This window comes from Lemur catta, chromosome 13 (assembly GCF_020740605.2).
Source record: "Lemur catta isolate mLemCat1 chromosome 13, mLemCat1.pri, whole genome shotgun sequence".
In the NCBI taxonomy this organism is placed as follows: Eukaryota; Metazoa; Chordata; class Mammalia; order Primates; family Lemuridae; genus Lemur; species Lemur catta.
The window spans coordinates 10,030,994-10,056,030 of NC_059140.1; the positions used below are offsets into that span (position 1 = coordinate 10,030,994).

General features: G+C 39.3%; 1 pseudogene; it reads left to right on the forward strand.

Annotated features, from left to right (window-relative positions):
* The first annotated feature begins 18,756 nt into the window (after window positions 1–18,756).
* On the forward strand, window positions 18,757–20,001 carry LOC123649048 (annotated as a pseudogene).
* Window positions 20,002–25,037: the final 5,036 nt, after the last annotated feature.

Genomic DNA, 25,037 nt, shown 5'->3' on the forward strand with positions numbered 1-25,037 from the left:
GTCCACATGTTTATGAGTTTCCCAAATTCCTTGCTTTCATTGATCTCTAATTTTGTTTTATTATGATTAGTGTGAAAGTTGTCAGAATCAAAATTGGGTCAGTAATGTTAAGAAAACCCTGACAAATAGAGCCAGGGAAGGCAATGAAGAAAGGGTTCTCTTGCTTGTAGGCCTAATGAAATAAGCTCTAAAAAAACCACAACCTCACAGAAGCCATTGCAACTTTATAGAAAAATAATTCTGCAAGGACATCTCAACATTTTTCATTCCAACCTGGGATTGGCATGACCTTGTTATTGGTCTCTGTAGCTAAGGATAATTATTTCAAGACAATTACTTAATACTTCTCATGTTTTCTTTAAAAACATTTTTTATTCCTTTACCCTGTTAAATATGCATGAATATTCTCATTGTAATGCTCATTCCTAAATAAACATCTTTTCTTTTAGAAAGACTCTCTTTGTTCATTATCTAGGTCGCTGTTAGAAAACAGTCATTGTATTATTTCAGTCTTTTAGATTTACTAATGTTTATTTTATGGCTCAGCAGCTGGTCTATCCTACAGAGATGTTCCATGTGCATTTGAAAACAGCATATATTCTGATGTTGGGTGGAGATATATATATATATATATATATATATATATATATATATATACACACACACACACACACATATATAATTTCATATTTAATGTTAGTATATATATTTGAATTTACATCTGCTATTTTACTTTTTGTTTTCTATATGTCTTATTTTTTTTACTACTTATCTTGCCTCTATTCTTTTCTTTTGCATTAAGTCAATATTTACCCTGTGATATTTTAATTTGTATAATGACTTTTCTCTATATTCTTTTTTTGGTTTCAGTTTTGATTGATATATAATTATTGTACCTGCTAATTACCATGATTTGATTATTACACAATGTACACATGTAATGAAACAACATTGAACCCCTATATTCTTTTGATAGAAATGTTACTCCTATATAGCTTTATTCTTCCTTCTCCCCCTTTTGTGCTATGAATGTTTGTTATATCTAGATGGTTATAAATGTGACAATATATTCTAATAGTTATTTCTTTATATAACTAATTGTTTAAAATAAGCTGATAGAAGGAATAGAGCAATTACATATTTACAACTTTGTGATGTTAAGCTTGTTATTTTCCATTTTGGGTTCTCTTCATTTGTGGATGGAAGTTATTTTCCACAAAACTTTCCTTCACCCCATATGGCTTCTCTTCCACCCACCTTCTCTGTGCTGTCATTGGCAAATACATTAAATTTCAATTTGTTACAGTCCCACGGATACAGTTACAAACACATTTATAAAGCTATTTTACTTTTAAAAATCAGTTAAGAAAATATTCACTTATGCTATCTTATAATTATGTAATTACCTTAATTAGTGTTATTTTTCTTATACATTCAAATTATTGTCTGGGCTCATCTTCATTCAGTCTGAAGAACTTTTAGCATTTTTCATAAGGTCTGTCTGCTAGCAACATTTTTTCTCAGTTTTTACTTGTCTGAAATGTTTTTATTTCACCTTTATTTTTAATTTTTTTTAAAAATTTAATTATGGGTATATAATAGCTGTGATGTTTTCATACTGTCATGCAATGTGAATTAATCAAATCAGACTAACTAAGGTATCCATCACCCTTATTTTTAATATATAGTTTTCTTGGGTATACAATACTTGCTGGACAGTTTTTTTTGAGAATTGAAAAAAGAATTTATAAATAAGAATGTGAACATCTTCCAAGAAGGCAAAGAAATCAAGACCTAAGAATATTTATTGGATAGAGCAATGAGTTCAGAGTAATGGCAGCTGATGATAGATTGGACTGGTTTGGAGATGGCAGAATTGGAAGACAATAGAAGTCTGGTGATCAGGTAGTCTTGACTGTATCCAAGTAGAAAATTATTTGTTACAGTGTCAAAGATGGCACATGAGGGGTGCAGCAGGCTGAAACCAAATGTACTTAGATCTGGTGCCTTAGGGAAATATCTATAGGTTAAGAGTAAGAAAAGTTACCACGCTATCATCAGATTATATTTGAATAAGGAAGTGTACCATGAACATGGCAGTCATGATCAAGGTTAAGTTTAATGTTAGAGTTAGTTATAATAAAGGTGCGGTAGATGAGTGTCAGAGAAGCAAATAAAATTGTTAGTTGCTAAGGATGCTATAATAATTGTATTAACCACACTGTAATGTTGAGTGTGTGAACAGAAACAACAGAGGGAATGGAGGGACAGAGTAGCAGAACCCACCATCATGAGAGCTTGGATGCCCGTGTTGAAAAGAGATATTTTGGTAAGAACACTGCATAATCCAACCCTCCATTCTCCTTCCCTGGGAGTTTCCTTTTTGTCCTCCAAAACTCACCTTCCCAAACTGGTTGGGTCAAAGGACTAAAAAGATACTTGCATTCTGCTTCCTATGCCAGGTTCTCTGACTTGACCTCCAGAAGAAAGAGCCTTTCGCTTACATAGGTCTGGTGAGCAGGGCATTTTCTTCTTTCCTGAAAAAGTGGTGCATAGACTACCTGTGTCTCTGAAATCTAGGGCCCACTGGGTAGTATGTGTGAAGGCCGCCGCGTGTCTCTTGAGTAAGCAAGGATACATTGGGTAAGCTGACATGATAATAAAAAAGTTGGAAGTTAGAGTTATTTTTTGACTTCTGTTTTGTTGACAAGGACTGAGACCAGACAACCCACCTGGGAAAGGCTACCTAAGAAAATGAGCTCACACATCAGAAAGTGTGGAACCCAGCTGTTGCTATGCCATTATTTTCCAGGAATTAGCCCCTTTGATGGCTCCTCTTTCCAATAATTCCAGGGCCACAGCTGTCCTGATTCGACAGGTGGCATGACAATTACGAGCCTGAAGGGAGATGAACTGACAGCATCTCTTCTTTATAACCGTGTCTTAGGGACCACAGTCCACATACACACAATAGCTCCAAGACTCAGCTGTGTTTCTCAGCTTTAATAACAGCGAGAGCTCAAGTCTCAGGTGGGTAATGGGAGGAGGAAGGATTTCCTCAGTGATGTCAGTAATTCTCCCATATTTTGTTTTTATATCTTACTAAATTATAACTAATTAGTTGTTTTTAGATAAAGTATACATTTTGTTAATATATAACAACATATTATAACAATGTAATAATCTATACATTTTAGAATGGAAGTTGGTAATTTTGTGAAGTTACATTTGAATTGTAATTTTATTTGATTATTCAGTATTTCTCACTTTAATAAATTAGTACAACAAATTATCTTATGCATTTATGAAAAATTTCCCCTTAAAGGCACAACAAATGTGAGCAAATTCAGAATGATTAAATCATACTCAATTTTTTGTCTGGAGATATTTTTGTATGTTTCTAATACTTCAAGACTATCCAAGTAATGAAGTCATAAAGTAATGTTTTACAAACTTAAATGACAAGAGTATTCCTTTATCATAAAAATCCTCTAAATTTACTACTGCTATTTTTTCTCTGAAAGTTTCACGTTGTACTTAGCTCAAGAAAACATAGCAACAAGTAAATTTCAATGTAGTTGTTGAAAGTCACAAGTTAATATTATCTGAACTAAGTAAGGTTAGTATATATTTTTTAAATGGAAAAGAGAGAGGATGGACACTGTTGAAAACAGAAAGAAATAGAATGATGATGACAGAAATTATGCATTTGTTGCTCATGAGAGCATGAAAACCTCAAAAATCTTGACCAGTAGAAAAACTTTTCTGTTCCTGAACCTTAGAAAACTTTGCTTGCCTTAAAATATTTCTTGATAAAAGGCCCTGAATTTCATGTGGAGGAGGGAGGATGTCTGAGAGGAAGGGTCTTGATGGACCCTGAGCAGCGTTCCTGAGCACACAGGACACGCCATCCATTTCTGTCTTAGTACAACATCTGACACAGTTCATAAGACTGTGATCTTCTTACTACTGTGATACACAGAGGTGTGATGGTAAAATCCTTTAGAAAAACATATTTTGCTAACATCTTTTTTGGTCTGATGGTCAGAAAAAATGCACTGGCAGATAGAGTTTTTAAGTTTTTCAGAAATTTGTGGCTCAAGATTTGTGATCATGCCCCTCCAGTGCTTTTTGTCTCCTACCTCTACAGCAACCTTCTTCTTCCCATGTTTATCCTCAATGAGCTGAGGATCAAATGATGTCTTGAGGTTATGGCTACCCATGGTTAGTGAGCATTGTGCTTCCAGCTTCACACTACTCGTTAAATTACCAAAGAACAGTACATGCATTTCAGTTTTTCGATGGTGGTTGGAACTATTTGTAGTTACTCTTTTGTCATTTGTACATTATACAAGACTTTCATGGAACTATTCTAGCGGGGAAAGGTAGTCCACTTTTCTGATGTTGCCAGTTGTGTTTCTCAGGTTGCCAACGGCTGCTACTGAAGGAACAAACCCTCCTCCCCACCAGCCAGGTCACCTGCAGTTCTCATAATCACTTGTGCTGTCAGTGACCAGTCGTATCTTTTACCATGCTGTTCAGAGAATATGGCAAAAGGGTGGGAAATATGACACTTTTGATTATTGTAACAGAATAAAACATAGAATGCTATTTTATGATGTATATTTATACTTAAATATATGTCAGGCAAAAGGAAAATTGTACTAAATATTTATAAAACAATAAAACTCTAAATATTAAATATTATTATAAAGATGAGGAAATAGACTTCAAGCTTCATCTTCTCCAAAGATGCATATTATCTAATGCAAAATAGCATTGGGTTTTGTAAATGGCTTTTTTCCCCTTTCATTACTGTTCTCTTTTGATCTAAGCCCATAGACTTTATGATCAGTTTTGGTTCCTGGTCTATTTAATTGTGTTATTCCCCCTAATGTTTCCATGAGTGTGGACATGCTTTGGGGCTTATAAAATTAAGATATTCTAAGATGAAAGTGAGAATAATAAAGATGAACTGGATCTACATTATCTGTCTCTGAGAGTGCTTAAAGGTCTCTCCCTCAACCCAACCCAAAAACAATCTGGTTGCCACATGTCATGCTGAGTGCTGAGAAGTGCACTCAAATTTGTAAGTTTTTATTGTATCAGACAAGACCCAATCCTCCTTTACACTCAGACCTATCTACATGATCTCTACAGGTTTTTCTTCTATTTCATTTCTCTCAGGTCTGCATTATGTTTTAAGATCACATGATTATTTTACACTGTGTTTGCCAAATTTATTAAATAAAAATATAGGAAACACAGTGAAGCTTAAAATTCAGAAAAAACAACAAATAACTTTTGATTTTAAACTATAAAATATTGGAGTATTTTCATGCAATTATATCTACATATGTCCATCCTCCTAGATATTGTGTAGAATTAATATATATATATATTTATATACACACACAAGATTATTTGAAATTTATATTTAAGAGACTTTCTTGTACTTTATCTGTTGACCCCATTCAAACAGAATCATATGCCTCCCCAGTTCGGGCTCAGCACCAACACCCTCCACAGTCTTCCTGGAGAAGGAGGTCACATGACCTAGAAGTTACACTTTTTCTTGTGGTATGTGAGAGTCATTTACAGAGTGAGGGCATGAATTAGAGGTTGTGGTGAGCTGAATATTCCTTGGCATGAGAAAAGAAACTAATAAAATTCTTATCTCTGTTACTTTTCCAAATATTTTTATTAACTCTTTTTGGTATATGGCTTGCAATATATGCAGGAAAATAATAAAATGATCCAAGTATATAGTTATAAATAATTCCACATGCATTAGTAATTCATGCCCAAATATTAACTTGTTCTGGATTGTGAGCCTTAAGATGTGGATACCGCTGAGCCTTGAAGTCAGTATCCTCCTGGTGCTTCTCCTGAGGGCAACATGGGAACAGACTCCAGCCAAGTTGAGGCTGCAGATGTATGTTATTGGAAACTATTCAGTTTATTAATTCTAACAGTTCAGATAAATATGTCCACTTACTAGCTTAAGAACTTGGAGAAAGAGTAAGAAAAACATATGTAATGAACCATGTAATTTTTCTTATAAAGTCATACATGTCAGATGATTCTAGAGCAATGTTCTACCTCAGCCATGATAGTCTGAGTGTGAGCCAACAACACTGTCATGTTATCTGTATTGTTTTACAGATTTATACTCATGGGCCAGTGTAGTTTTAAGTAACCTTGAAAACAATCGAAACTTTTTCCATGTCACAAGAGAAATACAGTGAGTGTAGGGGAATTTCTTTTTTCAGCATCATACAGCTGCATTGCTCTAAGCCCAGTATTGAAGTGATTTGATTAAAAAAGATGCGTGTATTTGGAACAAATATCATGAGAACAGTTTCTAAATTATTCAGTGAGATTTCACAAAAGATTCCAATACAGAGATCTCCTGATTTAGACACTTGGGGAGTCATCTTTGCTTTTGGAGACCTAAGTGCTTTTAAAGGGGGCATTCATGAGTTCATTGAAGTATCAAGAAAAGGTTTACATGTGAGCATTTTGATGCAACCTCATGGATATCATAATATTGGGAAACGTGTCATTTGGTTATTTTGGGGTTTTTTTTGAAAACTGAGGGCAGAATTTTACCAATTCCTTCCTGAGATAAAGAGAGTTTACATACAGGGTTTATGACATGGAAACTAAGCTCAGAGAGAGACAGGACCATTTGGAGGAGATATAATCGTAAAAATGTGTACATTTTAATTCCCTGGCCCTGGGACTACATTAGGTAATACAATCTAAGAGAATTAAGGTGCAGATGCCATCAACATTAATAAGTAGCTGACTTTATGACAGAATGATCATCCTGCACTGTCAGGGTAGGCCCCATGCAATTACAAGGGTATATAAATGTAGAAGAGGGAGGAAGGTGAAAAAATGTCAGTGGTGTGCTGTGAGGTCAGATCAATGGAACATTATTTTTCAAGATGTTTTTGGTAATTCTTTTCCATTTGCATACATTTTTTGCAGCTCAATTGTACAAACACCCATGATTTATTTTTATATCACATTACTGACCTGGGTGCTGAAAACTAAATACAGAAATGTAGAAAGCAAAGAAATGCTTTCTAAATGGCCTCAGGTACCGTAGGAGTATAGCTAATGTGCACTGTATGCAGGTGTGACAGTGAATGTGTGGGTGTTTGATATATTAAATCAATAATTTTGCGTATAAAGTTCAGGTTATAGTTTTAAGAATTTATATGAGAAAGGGTTAATAAAGACCAATGAGTGGAATTAAAATGACCGTTGTGATATTAAAAATTTTGACTATGAAATAATGTGGATGATGGAAATTCTATTGCTTTTTTTTCCCAGATACATAACATACATTTCCTTTTTGCCATTAAGATGAACACACTTTCCAATTATGATATTACTAAGGAGCACATTTCTTTTCCAAGCTGGTATTGGAATCTCAGCCAACACCTTCCTCCTTTTCTTCTGCATCTTCATGGTCCTTCTGGATCACAGGCCTAAGCACACTGACACCAGTCACTTGACTCTTGTCCACATCATGTTGCTTCTTACTGTAGTGTTCTTGGTGTCACCAAACCTCTTTGAATCCTGAATTTTCAAGATGGCTTCAAGTGTAAGGTGCTTTTCTACGTGAACAGGGTGATGAGGGGCCTCTCCATCCGCACCACCTGCCTCCTGAGTGTGCTCCAAGCCGTCACCATCAGCCCCAGCACCTCGTGGTTGGCAAGATTTAAACATAAGTTTACCAATTATACTTTCCATATTGTTGCCTTGTTATGGTCCCTCAGTTTGTCCTGCAATAGTTATGTAATGTTCTACACTATGGCTTCCTCCAATGTGACGCAGACTGATATGCTGCTGTTCAATAAATACTGCTTAATTTCCCCAATGAACTCCACCATCAGGGGCCTTATATTCACTCTGATGTTATCCAGGCATGTCTTCTCTGTGGGAATCATGCTGCTTTCAAGTGCATACATGGTGGTTCTCTTATTCAGGCATAAAAGAAGGTCCCAGCACCTTCACAGCACCAGCCTCTCTCCAAGAGCCTCCCCAGAGCAAAGGGCCACCGAGACCATCCTGCTGCTGGTGAGTTGCTTTGTGGTCACGTACTGGGTGGACTTCAGCATCTCATCCTCCTTAGTCCTATCCTGGGTGCCTGACTCAGTAATCGTGGTGCCCAGGGTCTTTGGGCAATGTCAATGCCATTGTCAGTCCTTTGGTACTAGTCAGTTCTGATAAAAGGATTATCGATATTCTGCAAAATATGAGACAGAAGTGTTATAGATTTTTAACAAGTGAACCATGAACATAATTATCTGAAAATAGATTATTCTGACATCAGTTCAATTATTTAAATAGCAGATAATATATCTGTTTAGTTAAATTGTGTAGAATTACATTGTTATTATATCTAAATGCTTTGGAAATTGATGCTGCTAAGGACTTAGTGGAATCTTTAGTCCAGTGCCCACTATGACTTGATGCCCACGTGTTGACAAGTTTCTTACCTTTTATTTTGATTCCCTGGACTTCCTTTAAGAAACCTTTCCTATCTTTTTGAAGCATACTCTTAAAAAGCTCCTATTGGTAATTAAATTTCTGATGAACAGACATTAGAGAAGAAAAACAAACATTCAACTCACAGCATCAAGAAAAAAGAATTCTGGCAAAAAGAGGAGAGATAAAACACTAAACATATAACAAAATGCTAATACAATAAATTTTTAGAAGAATATTCATATAATTGGCAATCTAAGAATTGGTTCTTTTTTAAACAAATGCAAATGACAAAATTAGGGTACAAGGGCTATGTGTTTACTTTTTAAGCTATCAGAAAACATCCTAGGGCATAAGGGAAATTTGAAAATTTCAGATAAATGAAGGTTTTTGAAAACAATACAAAAAGGTCAAAATTGACTTGAAGTAGAAAACCTACATTGACCAATAATCAGAGAGGAGAACTGAAAAAGTTGTCAGAAAGGTGGCTCCAAAAAGCTCTGAGCGCAGACGGTTTCCGATGAGCCCTCCACGGGCCCTTGTCGCGGGGGCGGGGCCGCCCGGGCCGACCTCAGGCCGCGGCAGCGGGGACAGGGCGAGCTGCACAGGGGACCCGCGCAGTCGGGGCTGTTTCTGGCGAGGCTGCGGCACCGGGCGCCGGGCGCGGCCGACCCGCCTCGGGGCCCTCACGGCGGGCGGCAGAGGCGCCGGCACCGAGCGCCCCTTCGCCTCCAAAAGGCCCGCGGCGGCGCCGCCTCTCGGACGGGGAGAACGTCCCGAGCCCGCCCGCCGGAGCCCCCGGGGAGGGCGGGCCCGGCGGTGTCGCCGTCCGCGGGAGGGGTCGGCCGCGCAGCCCTCCTCCCGCCCCGCGCCCTGGAGCCCCGGCCGCTGCGACCCCTGCCCTGAGCAGACCGCTGAGCGACACTGGCTCTTCTTTCCATGGTCATAGAGTAGACCTTGACGTAGATAAAGGATTTAAAAACGGACAAACAACAACAAAAGTACTTGCAACGAATATGGCAAAGTGTAATTCCCTTATAACCGCAGCTAAATACCTGTAAATAAGGAACCACGGACACGCCGAAGGCTTACCAGGCAGCGGACGTGGGTAGACAACTCAACAGAAGTTAAATGTGAGTCACTGATAAACGTATTGTTAAAAATTTGTCTATTAAACTAGAGCAAGGTGTATTTGTTTTAACAATTATAAGAGTACAATAAAAAGTGTAGTTCGTATACTGCACTTGGAAACGTGTCATGAAAAGGGTTCATTTTTAAATGTTCAAAACCACCTAGTCATTTCATTTCTAGGAAAACTCAACAGACATTTTGGCACAGTAGTATCTGTAGTTTTATTTATAATAGAGGAAAATCGAGAATAGCCAAAATATCTAACAGTGGAAAACTAGTTAAATTATGGTGTGACTTCAAAGCCAGAAATCATAGTGAAGAACATGGATATATTACACACAAAATTTAAACCACTGTACCATGAAATATTTGAATGACAAAGCAGGAAAAGTTTTTATATATTGCATAGAAATGTTATATATACATATTTTTAAAACCCATACACATCAAGTAGTGAAAGAGAAACATCCTAATTTGAAAATAAGCAAAGAACGTGAATTAATAGTTAACAAAAGAAACACAAATAACTAATAAACATAAGAACACATGTTTAACCTCACCAGCAATCAAAACATTTCAAATAAAAGTGCAATGTCATATTTTACCTCTCCAGATGCTTGTGTTTTATTTACAGGTTTTAACTAGGCTTGTAAATGTTGACAGAGATAATATCAAAAAAGATAGCTTGTACACAGTGTTGATGGAGACATAAGAAAATAAACACTTGTATAAAGCTGGTGGACACCGGTGAATGCTAATGAAGGCAAAATTCACAGTGTATGTGAAAGCTTTTATTAAATTTTACTTGACCGAATCAAGGAAGATAAAGTGTGCAATAATGTGTGTATGATTTTATTTATATGACATTCAAAAAGAGGCAAAAAATATACTGAATACATAGATAAGTAAGTACCAAGCAAATCTAGGAAAATACTAACCTCTGTGGGGCAGAGAGGGAGACCTAGTTGGGAAACTTCCCGAATGTTACTTCTACTAGTAGCAGCATTCTGTTTCCTAAGCTGGATAGTGGATATGTAGTTGTTTCTTTAATTTTTTTAAAACTTTACACATTATATATATATTCTTTTGTGTATGCGCCATATTACACACACTTTTTAAAATGTTTACACACAATGTTAAGGACAGCATGTTTTTGTTGTGTTCTAATTTAAAACTGGAACTTAAAAGTGAAAATCAACCCTGAGCCATCTTGTAGTATTCGGTGATATTTGTCTTTATAACTATATTCCAGTCATCTGTGTAATTGGCTAGGATAACCTTAATACTAGGATATTAAGCGTGAAATGTCCAATTTCCTCAAGTACTAAGTTTGACAGTCGATATCTGTGACATTGCACTTTGACACTTCTTGTTTTATGTTTATTGTGAAGGCACATCCTCATTCTTTCAGTCACACATTTTGGCTTGTGATTACCCTTCAATTTTTTTAGAGCAATTTTTGTGAAACCATGGATAAGTCCAAAATTTGTGTTGTTTTCAAATGAGTTCCGTGGTGAAAGCAATGCAGCATGGGCAGCTTGAAATGTCAATGAAGTATTTGGGATGCGGCTAATGAATGCACAGTATGGCCATGGTTTGAGAGCTTCTGTCCTAGTGATTTTAATCTTGAAAATGAGCCACATAGGTGGCCTGAGACCAAGGTGGATAATGATGAGCAGAAAGCTAGGTGGAAGTGAATCCATCTCAACCTGTGTGTGAATTACCTGCAAGGTTTGATGCTACTATTCCAACAATATTGGACAATTTGCAACCAATGGGCAAGGTAAAGAAGCTGGATAGATGGGTTCTGCATGAATTAAACAAGCCTCAGAAGAGAAATCATCTCGAAGCTTGCCTTTCTTTGCTGTCATGACATAAATGGTGAATCATTTCTACATATTGTTACATGTGATGAAAAATGGATTCTTTTGACAATTGCAAACATTTGGCACAATCATTGGATAAAGATGAAGTGTTGAAACACAGTCCAAAACCGAATATTCATCAAAAAAAAAAAAAAGCTAGTTGTGTCTGTTTGGTGGTCCAGCACTGGTATTATCCACTACAGCTTTATGAAACGTGGTCAATCAATCACAGTGGATGTCTACTGCAACCAAATGGATGAAATGATGAGGATGCTTGCAATTAAGCAGTTGAGATTGGTAGAGACAGGCCAATCCTCTTGCAATACAAAACTGGACCCCATGTCACACAAACAACACTGCTCAAACTACAGAGGCTGGACTTGGAAACTCTCTGTCATCCACCATATTCACCAGACCTGGCACCAACTGACTGCCACTTCTTCAAGGCTTTGGACCACTCCTTGCAAGGAAAAATATTCAATTTTCAACAAGCCGTGGAAAACACCCTTTGTAATTTCATTGCCATTCACTCTCCAGACTTCCTTGTTGCTGGCATAAACAAGCTACCATTAAGATGGCAAAACTGTGTTGGTAGTTACTTTTGTTAATTGTACTGCTTCTTGTTTGAGATATAATAAATTAAACTTTTGATTTGAAATCAGATATTTCATATTTAATATAATGATGACAGAATCAGGCTTTTTAGCCTAAAGAAATGAGAAATTCATAATTTATATCCGTATATTGGTTGTAAAATTTCACTTTAGGATTTTGAAGCCATTAGCTATAGTTCCTAAATTTGAACTAATGAGTTGAATTTAAGGCTTTCCTTTAATTCAGAGTCAAGACTGTCAATATAAAATGGTTCTTAACCTCTTTTGAGGTTTTTAAAATTTTATATATATAATATATATCATTTAATATATATCTATAAGATTTGTTCCATGGGACTTCTATTCCATAAAAGATAACTGAGAGTTATCCCAGACTTGATGATATATAGTAAGATTAAATTATTTCCTGAAAGGTTTAATATTAACTTTGCATAACCTTATAATTTCTGTATGAATCACACCAGTGAGGAAGCTGTAGAAACAGAACCCAGGACCAATGACAATTTTTACCACTCCTGGCCCCATAATCTAGCAGTGGGAAAAATGCAGTGAGTGTAAAAATCAAGCCACTTCTCAGCTATACCCTTTCCAGACTATCTTTGTACAGAAATACTTTTATCACCTTAGACATTCTAATAGTTTTCTGCATCTTTTTAATTTGTGACATTGAATTATATCAAGCACATTTTCATTCAGAATCAGCATGATTTCACCTAAGAGAAAGATAATATTTTCTGGAATACATCTCTTAAGACTCTTCCTGATTCTGTACTTGTCATATTGTTTCTAATATTTTAATTTAAAAATTAATGCATTTATCAATCTTTTGATGCAGAGCCATAGTGGTTAGAGCTGTGCATTATCTTTCCTACATAAACCACACCTAGAATACATCAGCTGTCATTTCAAATAGTTCAATAACTTAAAGAAAATTTTCATGTGTTGTTTTCACATTTGTCCCAGCAAACATGGCAACATTGGTTTTCATTAAAACATAAAATAACAAATCTTAGAGTGTTATGATTTCCTTGAATTTTTAAGTAATTCTCTGATCAATGCCAAGTTTATTGGCAATTCTTTTTAAAAAATGATTTGTCTTTATCAAGTTTCTCTGAAGTTCTGAACATATTTTCAGAAAAACTTATCTAGTACTAATTTTACTGACTTGTAATTAAATATTGTTATTAAATTAATAAGCACTACTGGCATAAAAAGGTTTAAAAATATAACTGATTCATAGTTAGCTTACAGCTCAGCTTATATGAAAGAGAATACTTGTATAAACAGTAGCTGACTTTTTAAAAAAAGAAATTGAACCATCACCTCACACCATACTCAGAAATCAATTTCCAATAGATTGCAAACTTTTTTTTAGAAAATGATAAAACAGAATATCTGTATAACTTCTGAAGTGGAATGAATTTTTTAAATAATAGCTTACTAACATCCTTCAGTATGTCATGGGCAGTATATTTTGTGTAGGGAATGGAAAGCTTAGGTTTATCCATCAGTAATTTTCTTAAGTAGAAGTTTGCTAAGAGAGTGTCTACTGTATTTTAGCTTGACTATATTTTATCCCACAAAAGTATTCTTATTACCATTTTCTTAGCTCATACCTATTAAAATTTAGTAATTTATTTAATAGTTTCTTTTTTACATTGATTCTTATATCCTGACTCATTCCTTCAAGATGTAGTTTCATTCTTGGTAAAGTGCATCCTTTAGTAGTTCTTTCAGAGATGTTATTTCTAGCCTCTGTGAAGTAATCTCTAGTTTTGCATGTCTAAAAACATCATTTTTTTCCACTCATTCTTGGATGGTAATTTAGCTGGGTATAGATCACAAGATTGAAAGCTGTTTTTTATGTTTTAAAGAAATTATTTGATTGTTCTGATATTTGTTGCAGCTGATGAGCACAGTGCTCTTACTCTGATTAGCTTTCCTTCGTAGGTAATCTCTTTTCTTTCTAGTAGCCTACATGATTTGGTCTTCATCTTTGATTTTCTCTATAATTCATCTACATGTATATTTGTTTTTGTATATTATGCTTAGAATTTGGTATGCTTTTTAAACCAAGGACTCATGTCATCAATTCTGGAAAATACTGACATTTCTTTAATAATATTACCTTTCCCCTATTTCTCAAATTTTTTTCTCCTGAAATTCCTGTAAAATATATTTTGGGGTTTTTTTTCCATCCCTGGTTAATATATTCTGTCTCCTCAGTTTCTTAACTTCCTTTCCATATTTTTCTTCCCTTTCTTTATATTACTTCATGCTTTAATTAGATCTTCCTTCCAATTTAGTATTTCTCTTTTACACTTTATTATTTTAATCCATCAATTGAAATTTTACTCCAAGAACTACATTTTCTGTTTTATAAGCTTGTTCTTTGAAATGTATGGGGAACTGCAATGCACCATGTCTCATAAAGTTGAGTTCCTGCAAGAGCTCTAAGGTCTGTGAACCCTTTTGTTCCTTCCATAATATCATCCTCTTGCCTTATGATTTCTGTGCCTTCATTTATCTCTTTGAATATTTTAAACATAACTGAATGACTCTCTTGTTTATGGAAGTGTTTCTCTGTCTTGATGGTTTGTTTCCCTGTTATGTTCTTAGTTTCTAACTTCAAAGTCATCTTCAAAGGAAGTTGTTTTCAGAGGAGTTCTATGTCCTCTCGATGGTCAAGTAGTCCCTGTGGAGCTGTTTTATGCTGGCCCCAGGCTGAGGACCCATGGGCCTTGCCAATTGCAGAGAAGTTTTTAGGTGAACTGCACTGGACACAGTGTTTCTGCCTCCTGTCAAGATTCCTCGAATTTGACTAAGACCCCAGCAGAGGGCCTCTGTGGTCCCAGGTATACTTTGCTTTTTCTTTGCTTTCCTGGGTCCTTCAGTGCCCCTTGGAAGCAGACCTGTGGTCACAGTCAGTCTGGGAACAGCGCAGTCCTGCTTCTGAAACACACTCTCCCTTCACCTGCCCTTCTAGCCTCTGACGTTCCTGCGCAGCCCACCTGTGTTCACCTTTGCAGTCTCTCGGCCTTTCCTAGGTCTGTCGCCACCTTTCCTGAGCAGCGGTGTGGACGAGTGAGAGCCCCTGGGCTTTGAGAACAAGCCAATACCTGGTAAGCCCAGGTCACAAACAGGCAGTGGCCACAAGGGTTAGTGGATTTTCAGCTGACCCCTGCCCTTGGGGACTCTGGTAATCTCAGGTGCCCCAATGGCTCCATAGCCCCTGGTCACGTTTCATCCTAACCGCCATGTGACCCCATTCCTGTCCACACTATCCAACCCAAAATGAGACCCATAGAGGACTCTGATTTTTCACCCCTCACCGTAAAGCTGGACCTCCACTAGGGACCAACCCAGAGCTCCTCTCCAAGGGGTCCTGAGAACAAGAGTGTTAGGGTCTGGGTCTCAGTCCCTCTGCAGTCTCCTTCCACCTCCATGACATTTCACCTGCATCTCCTGTTCCTTCCCTCACCCCCTCTGCTCACACCACATTCCAGGGGCCCCAAAGCCTGACTTCCAGGAGTCCCAGCCGACCTGCAACTGCACAGGTATGTGTCACTGTGTCTGTCACCTGTCATCATAGTGACTGCTGTGGTTGCCTAGGAATCGTGTCCCTGATGCATCAGGGAGCAGGAGGACTCTTTCAAGCCATTGGATGGATAGTCCCTGGATCCCAAGATTGCTGGAGGGCCAAATGGGCTGAAGGAACCTCATCGATGCACTGCTGGATCCATCACTGCCTCACGGGTGTGTACGTAAGTCTCCCCAAATGGTTGTGGGCCCTGTGACGTGGAGGTCTTGACTGCCTGTGTGTGCATGAGCTACTCTGTTTTTGATGGTGCTTCTTTGTTGGGGGACCAAACACCCTAGCCTCAGGAGCAGCCTTTACGCATGTGTGTTGTATGTGTGTGTGTGTGTGTGTGTGTGTGTGTGCATGCGTGTTTGTCTGTTGTTTGTGTTTGGTGCTCGGTGGGAGGAATATGTCTCATGTGCTGCAGGAGGGCTTCTTTTGAGCCAGCTTTCCCTCTGGTGAGCCCCTCCTGTGCTTCCACTTGGGCTGTGTGGCCCAGGGAAATCTGTCATTTTTGTGGTTCCTGCTTAGGTTTGTGAAGGCCTTGGTGGGTTGGGGGACTGACTCAGAACAGGAGGAGGTAGGTATCAGCTCCCCACTGGGAGGGACCACTTTTCCCAACATAAGAGGACCACATTGCAGTTGACAGAAACCCCAGGAAAAACTCATGCTGGACATGCAGGAGAGGTGGAGACCGATGTCAAAGAAGGTCCCCATTCCCCTTTTCCTCTGGTGGTCACATCTATCCTCCTCATGGTTTGAGGAGCAGAGCATAGGGACAGGGACCATTGGGACCATTGGGCTTGAGGGAAGTATAAGCTCCTTGCCAATGACAAATTCGATTCTAATAAACCATGGCTTGCAGTGGCATCACAATTAATCAAAATGTCACCTGTGGTTGTTTGTGATACAGTACCAATTGAAGAAAGTGCCTTGGGGCTCAAGTGGCTGATTCAATTCACAATTATGACAATAATGATGACTCTAAGTAGTAGATATGAAATGAATTCTTTAGAGTGCATTTCAATGCTCACAGAGAGAAAAATGACAAATTCAAGTCCATTGACTCTCAGCTCAAATCATGGTGTGAGATCCAGAGGGCTTCCATAAAAGCCCTAAAGGAATCTTTTATTTCTTGTAGACACAGGGCAGACATTGCTGAAAATCAAACACAAAATTCAATTGTGTGGGTTGCTAAAGTGCAACAATCAGCTGAATTCACAGTCTAAGTTTCTTATTTGAAATTTTAGATACTGAGTAAAAATAGGATCCTAAGACTTGGAACAGGGAAGGCTAAATTCACATCAGAAATAGAGGCCAGAAGACAATAGAATATCAGTAAGTGTGAAAAGAAAAAACTATCCACCCAGAATTCTTTTTTTTTCTTCTCTTTTTTGAGATAGGGTCTGACTCTGTTGCCCAGCCTACTAGAGTACAGTGGTGTCATCACAGTCACTAAAACTTCAAACTGCTAGGCTCAAGCAATCTTGCTGCTTCAGCCTCCTGAGTAGCTGGGACAGGCATTTGCCACCACACCCAACTAATTTTTCTATTTTTGTAAAGATGGGGTCTTACTATGTTGCCCAGGCTGGTCTTGAGCTCCTGACCTCAAGTGATCATCTTGCCTCAGCCTCCCAAAGTGCTAGGATTTTAGGTGTGAGCCATTTTGCCCAGCCCTCCACCCAGAATTCTGTATCCAGAAAAAACCTTCTTCAAAAATTAAAACCAAAAAAAAGATATTTTCACGGGAAAAAAACCTGAGAGGAATTATCAAGCTGAAGGGAATTGATAGCATATGAAAACTCAGGCCTATGGGTGCCTTAGTCCATTTTCTGTTGCTACAACTGAATGTCACAGACTGGGTAATTTATAGAGTTTTATGGAGCTTATGGTTCTGGAGGCTGGGAAGTCCAAGAGCATGACACCAGCATCTAGTGAGGGCCTTCCTGCTGCATCATGACGTGGCAGGAGGCATTACCTGGTGAGACAGAGCAAGTGTGGGTGTTGGCTCAGGTCTCTCTTCCTATTCTTATAAAGCTACCAGTCCCATCACAGAGGCCCCACCCTGATGAATTTATCTAATCCTAATTCACTCCCACAGGCCACACCTCCAATCAACATATGAATTTGAGGATAAAGTTTTCAAAACAAGAAATTTGGGAGACAAACCATAAAAATGGGAAAGAATAAAAAGCAGAGGGCCGGGCGCGGTGGCTCACGCCTGTAATCCTAGCTCTGGGAGGCCGAGGCGGGTGGATTGCTCAAGGTCAGGAGTTCGAGACCAGCCTGAGCAAGAGTGAGACCCCGTCTCTACTAAAGATAGAAAGAAATTATCTGGCCAACTAAAAATATATATACAAAAAATTAGCCGGGCATGGTGGCTCATGCCTGTAGTCCCAGCTACTCGGGAGGCTGAGGCAGTAGGATCGCTTAAGCCCAGGAGTCTGAGGTTGCTGTGAGCCAGGCTGATGCCACGGCACTCACTCTAGCCCGGGCAACAGAGCGAGACTCTGTCTCAAAAAAAAAAAAAAAAAAAAAGCAGAAAAAATGGGAAATTTGTGTGTAAATATAAAAAACACATGTGTTTTCTTTTTTAATTTTGTAAAGGACATATGACTGTTAAAAGCAAATATTAAAGCATTATATTCTGGAGCTTATATGATGCAAAATGTATGACAACAAAATCACAAAAGATGAGTGGTGACAAATGGAACTCTCCTGTTACAAGGTTCTCATCTTTTACTTGAAGCGGTTCTGAATTACTTCCCAGTAGATTATGAAGGACACTGCAGCTCGGAGCGGCGGTCGGGGCAGGACGCAGGGGCGGGCGTGGAGAGATCCAGACGCAGACAGGGCACGGGCGCCGACAGCCACCCGAGGGCGGCCAGGGAGCGCACGGCCCGCAGCCCCGCACCGCCCCGCAGGGCATGGGGCGCGCCACGGCCGCCTGAAGAGGGGCCGGCCGGGCCACTAGCAGGCTGCCGCGGGCTCTCGCCGGGCCGGCCCAGGCGGGAGGGCAGTAGCAGACGCCGCGAGCTTCCCGGGACCGATAGGAGGCCTGGAGATGTCCTGTCTGCGCCGCCTCCTGCTCATATACCTGTTCCCGGCCCTCCTGCTTCACGGGCTGGGAGAGGGGTCTGCCCTCCTTCATCCAGATGGCAGATCCCATCCTAGGTCCTTAGAGAAAAGTGCCTGGAGGGTTTCAAGGAGTCACAGTGCCATCACATGTTGAAACATCTCCACAATGGCACACGGATCACTGTGCAGATGCCGCCTGCCATTGAGGGCCGCTGGGTCTCCACGGGCTGTGAAGTGAGGTCAGGCCCAGAGTACATCACAAGGTCTCACACATTCTACCACAGTAACACCCTCAAGGCCTACCAGTTTTATTATGGCAGCAACCACTGCACAAACCGCACCGACACGCTCATCATCCTGGGCAAGATCCGCCTCCGCCAGGCCTCCTGGATCATCCGAGGGGGCACCGAAGCCGACTACCAGCTGCACAACTTCCAGGTTTTCTGCCACACGGAGGCGGCGGCAGAGAAGCTCGGCAGGCTGGGGAACCGCACCTGCCCGGGCTTCCTCAAAGCCCGCGGCCCCTGGGTGTGGGACGTGGCCTAGCCCTGTGGCGGGAGGAGAACGGCCGCGAGTGCACCAAGGCCGTGAACTTTGCCGTGCACGAGCTCCAGCTCATCAGGGTGGAGAAGCGGTACCTGCACCACAACCTGGACCACCTTGCCGAGGAGCTCGTCCCTGGCGACATTCACACCGACGCCACCCAGAAGTTGTTCGACTGGCCGTGCAGTTACTAGCCCCGCTGTGAAATGCCAAGTGAATCACATGAAGGTCACCCCCATGGATGCGGCCACAGCCTCGCTCCACAACGTCTTCAACGGGAATGAGTGTGGTGCTGAGGGCTCCTGGCAGCTGGGCCTCCAGCAGGATGCGACGCACACCAAGGGCTGCGTGGCCCTGGGAATCAAACTACCTCACTTGGAGTATGAGATCTTCAAAATGCAGCAGGATGCCCGGGGCGCTATCTGCTGTTCAACAGCCAGAGGCCCGGCGACGGCTCCAGCCCCGACGGGCCAGAGACGAGAGCCACGTCCCACCAGATGCCCCTGGTCCAGCGTGCCTCCTTCTCGCCCAGAGCTGAAGACCTCTCGGAAGCCGGCGGAAGCCACCTGTATGGCCCAGCGCCGCGCACGGCACCTGGGCCCTGCTGCCCTCTGGGCTCGCCTGCCTGTTGGCTCTGCCGCAGTGGAACATCCTCAGAAGTTTTTAGAAAGTTATGTTTTTTCAAGCCAGGATTCCTTACAACTTACAGATTTTCTTTACCAAAAGAAAGGACACTTATTCTTTTGATGCACTTGAGTGTCCGAGAACTGTCATTCCCTTTCTCCTCTCCCTCCCTCTGTGAGAGCCGGTCTCCCCTGGACCCCCAAGAACAGAAAGACAGAATCGCTGAGGCTGCAATAACACGAAGGAGTTTATTGACTAGCTCGAGCTAGGGTCCAAGCCCCGAGCACCAACGCAGTGGTCTCTTTTCCTGGGCAAGGACCCCGCACAGCGGGGTGCATGTCTTTTATACTCTTTGCTGTAGCCTGTTACAGTCAGTTGTCTCAGATAAGAGGGTTGCCCGAAAACACACACACACCCTGTAGCTGTTCTGTGCTGATCATGCCTTGGCCCCTCTATCAGGAAGTTACTTGCGGTCACCTCCCTAGGGTCTTGAAAGTCTGCACCAAAGCCGGTTTCAGCTCTTATCTTATCTAAGCATTAAGCAAGCAAGCCTTGTTTACAGAAGCGAAACTAGGCTATTAGCCGAAAGCAAATTATTCCTGCCTTTCACCTCCCTACCCTAAATCATGAACAGCCAGTGTTTGAAGTTTCTGCTTTGATCTCCTTCCAGCCAGATCCCTGGCCTGAGCCACTTGGCAGCAGTAATTGCACTTTAAGACAGCAGAGAGTTTCGGGCTACCGTGTTTGGTAGCAGGGCTGGGAGCGAGAGGCTCTTATTTTTTTCCTCTTTATTATATTTCTGAGTTGAACTTAGAAGAAACAAATATCAAGCTACAGTTTTTCCTGCCATTTTACTGTGGTTGCATCCTGTCCTGAAACTGGTTTACTCTCTGAGTTGTATACGCTGGAATTCGATGCAGAGTTGATCTGTGACTGGGATCCAGACACCTTTTATTAACAAGAGACGTGGTGTAGATATGTACATATGAAGACACATGGCTGAACCACCTTCACAACCTCTATACAAAACAGGAGAGAATCAAGCTTTCATTTCAGAAAGGTTGAGTGGAAAAGTATCTGTAAAGTTTCAAAGTAATTTAAGCTAAAAAAAATCTTGGAGTAGGGAAGACTTTTCAAAGAATGGTTGAAAGACCCAGAAACATAAAATAGAAGATAAAAGATTGATAGACCAAAATATATAAAAATTGAAATTTTATGCATAGTTATAAAACTGCATAAAGTCAAAAGACATAGCAATATAAGGTAAATATAGAAATTACAAGGAAATATATTCAGCAAAAGCTTGGAAACAATCTACTGACAAAAGACTGTTAAATTATGATGAATTCATTTGTTCAATATCAAGCAGCTGATAAACCAAGGTAGTTCCCTATAAACAGATATGGGAAAAATTAAGATATAGAAAGAAAAAAGGAAAACATACACTGGTGAAAGGACTCTCCATTCAACAAATGGTGCTGGGAAAACTTGATAGGCACATGTGGGAAAAAAAAAAAACCTAAACTGGATCCTTATCTCTCATTATATACAAAAATTAACACAAGATGGGTAAGATGTAAACGTAAGACCTGAAACCATAAAAATTCTAGAAGAAAACATAGGAAAAATTATTCTGGACATTGGCCTAGGCACAGAATTGATGCCTGAGACCCCAAGAGCATATACAGCTACAAAAATAGTATTTAACTAAACTAAAAAGTTTCTACACAGTAAAGGAAATAATCAACAGAGAAAACAGATAACCTACAGAATAGAAGAATATATTCGCAAACTATATGTGCAAGAAAGGGCTAATATCCAGAACTCAAACAGATCAATAAGGGGGAAAAAAAAAAAAAAAACAACTCCATCAAAAAGTGGGCAAAAGACAGGAACAGATTTTTTCAAAAGAAGATAGACAAATGGCTAACATATGAAAAAATATTCAATATCACTAATCATCAGAGAAATGCAAATTAAAACCACAATGAGATAACAACTTAGCCCTGTCAGAATGGCCATTATTTAAAAGTCAGAAAATAGATGTTGGCGTGGATGCGGTGAAAAGGGAATGTTTATACACTGTTGGTGGGAATATAAATTAGTACAGCCTCTATGAAAAAAAAATATGGAGATTCCTCAGAGAACTAAATGTAGACCTACCATCCAATCCAGCAATTCCACTACTGGGTATCTACTCAAAGTAAAATTAGTCATTTTATAAAAAAGACACCTACACCGAATGTTTATCACAGCACAATTCACAATTGCAAAGATATGGAATCAATCTAAGTGCCCATCAATTGATGAGTGGATAAAGAAAATATGGTACATACATATACCATGGAGTACTGCTCAGCCATAAAAAGGAATGAAATAATGTCTTTTGTGGCAACTTGGATTGAACTAGAGACCATTATCCTAAGTGAAGTATCTCAGGAATGGAAGAACAAATGCCACATGTTTTCACATATGAGTGGGAGCTAAATGAGGGACATATATATTCATAAGGCAGTGTAATAGACATTGAAAACTAAACAGTGGGAGGTGGGGAGAGGGTGAGGGATAAAAATCTACCTATCAGGTACAATGTACACTATTCTCGTGACAGGTACACTAAAAGCTCTGACTTAGGCATTATATAATTCATTCATGTAACAAAAAACACTTATATCCCTAAATCTTCTGAAATAAAAAAAAGAAAAAGAAAAAAAGGACACAAGATAGAATAGTATATATAAAACACTACTCGCTATGTATGTAGTTGTCTACATATATGATTTTGATATTTATAGGTATATCTTTATATGCATAGACTATCTGTGATAGTACAAATAAGAAACTGGTAATGAGTGTTGATTCTGGGAAGGAGTTATGGAGAGACACTAGATTGCTGAAGATTGGGGTGGGGATAGTAAGAAGATAGGCATGTTTAAGTAAATTCTCTTTACTACATTTCATATTTGGAACTAAGCAAGTGTTTTACATAATCAAAATTAGTTAATATTTTAAAGAACTTACGTGAGAATTTTTAATGGGGATTAAGAATTTTACATCTATATATTCAGTTGTGCTTCTCCCTGCAGGAAGTTGTTTCTAAGTGAGGTCCTATGCAAACTCACAGATATCATAATAGCATTTTACCATCTATTTGCAAAACACGCTATTAGGGTGTGCAATATTTATGAATAAATGCCCTTTGTACTATAAAATAGTACAATACTTCAATATTGTTTTCATCTTTGATTTATTATTTAACTAGTTCAAATTAGGAACAAATTTTGTAAGAGCCAGAACCCAGATTCTTCATTTTTAAAACAGTGCTTAACTGGGTTCAGAGCTTGGCATTCAACATTCAGTAACATTTATATATATAATATAGAATCATAGAATTTCACAACTGAATAAGACTTCAGATATTAGGTCAGTCTAATATGCTTCCTCCATTTTACAGAGGAAGAAATGGATATTTGAATAGTGTAAATATGTGTAAAGATACACACAAGTCAGTAGCCAAGTGGGACTGAATCTTTCCAGATCCAGTCTTTACTCTCTATGCTGTACTAAATCAACCCACTCCTGGTTCCATTACCATAAAACAAGGGAGACTAGTTAAAAGACAAGAAGATCAGACTATATTCACAGGCTTTCACTTAAAGTGAATCTTTAAACTTAAGCAAGAGGGAGACCCCATCTTTATAGAAAAGAACAGAAAAATTAGCCAGGTGTGGTGGCATGCGGCTATAGTCCCAACTACTTGGGAGGCAGGAAGATAGCTAGAGCCCAGGAGTCTGAGGTTGCAGTGAGCTATGATGACCCCACTGCACTCTACCTTGGAGACAGAGAGAGAGAGAGAGTGAAAAAAAAAAGAAAAAAAGACAGAGACCATGACACTAGAAAAAAAGTAAGTACTCACTATTTGATGCCTATAAGAAATCCATTTTAAATATAATGACACAGATAAGTTAAAAGTTAAAAGATATGTCATATAAAAGCTAATCATAATAAATCTGGAGATATATTAATATGTTAATTATTAACAGTGAAAATTATCAATTATAAATTAATGTCACACCAAGTAGACTTAAGAACAGGAAATCTCATCTAGGAAAAAGACAAAAATTATGCATATAGTAAAGAAGATGCGTTTTCAGTGAGCTCATGCTGTATGTATTCACCTCTCTATTAAACCCTGGTCTTAGGGAAAGACTGAAAAATGCATTCACTGTAAGCTACACATAGACCCTTCTCTACAGATATATGTTTTAGCAGTGGGCAAAGAAATGATCAATTGATTCGGGCATCTCAGGGTGCTGAGCAAGCACGGAGTAGGCTGAGAAGAGAAACTTTCCAGCCCAGTATCATACCTCTGAATAATAAGGCAAGCCTAGCCTATCCCACACCATTTAATGCTACATATTTTTTATTTAACAGTACCACAAATCACCAGTTATAAAGCTTTAAGTCATGCTGGTTGGCTAGTTTTCACAGAAGGCAGCTTTACTGACATTAACAGCTCCATTTCTTACCACCATCTGTCAAACCATCTGAGCAGTAGCTGACAGGCAGTGTGCCAGGAAGGCTCCTGGCAGATACATACGCTGGAAGCATTCAGCAGGTCGGTTTTCATGGTGAATGACAAAGCTGTCATTTGGGAATCTAAATTCCTCTGCCTAAACACCACCTACCAACCTAGCCTTATTTTAGTTTAATGTTTTCCAATAAGGCCATTTTTCTCATTGGCCCATAAACATGGTTTCTCACCCCCACGTCAGTCATGATCTCTTCACCTATGATGCCTCACATATTCACATCCAAATCCTACCAGTCCTTGAGGGCTTCAGTCCCACATTCTTCATGAAGACTTCACAACTAGAAGTTCTGATAGCAGTGCTCCAAATGCCATGTCTGAAAACTATTTTAGTGTTTCCTCCAAATTCTAATATCTCTAGGTTCTAATTATTTGCCACATGATTATTGTCTATTGTTTAGTGTGGTTTTCTGTATATTCCTCGTTTTATATCAAAGGACACTTAAGTGTCATAAAGGCAAGCATCAGGTCCTTCTTATTCATCTGCTCATTCAACTAACCTTTAG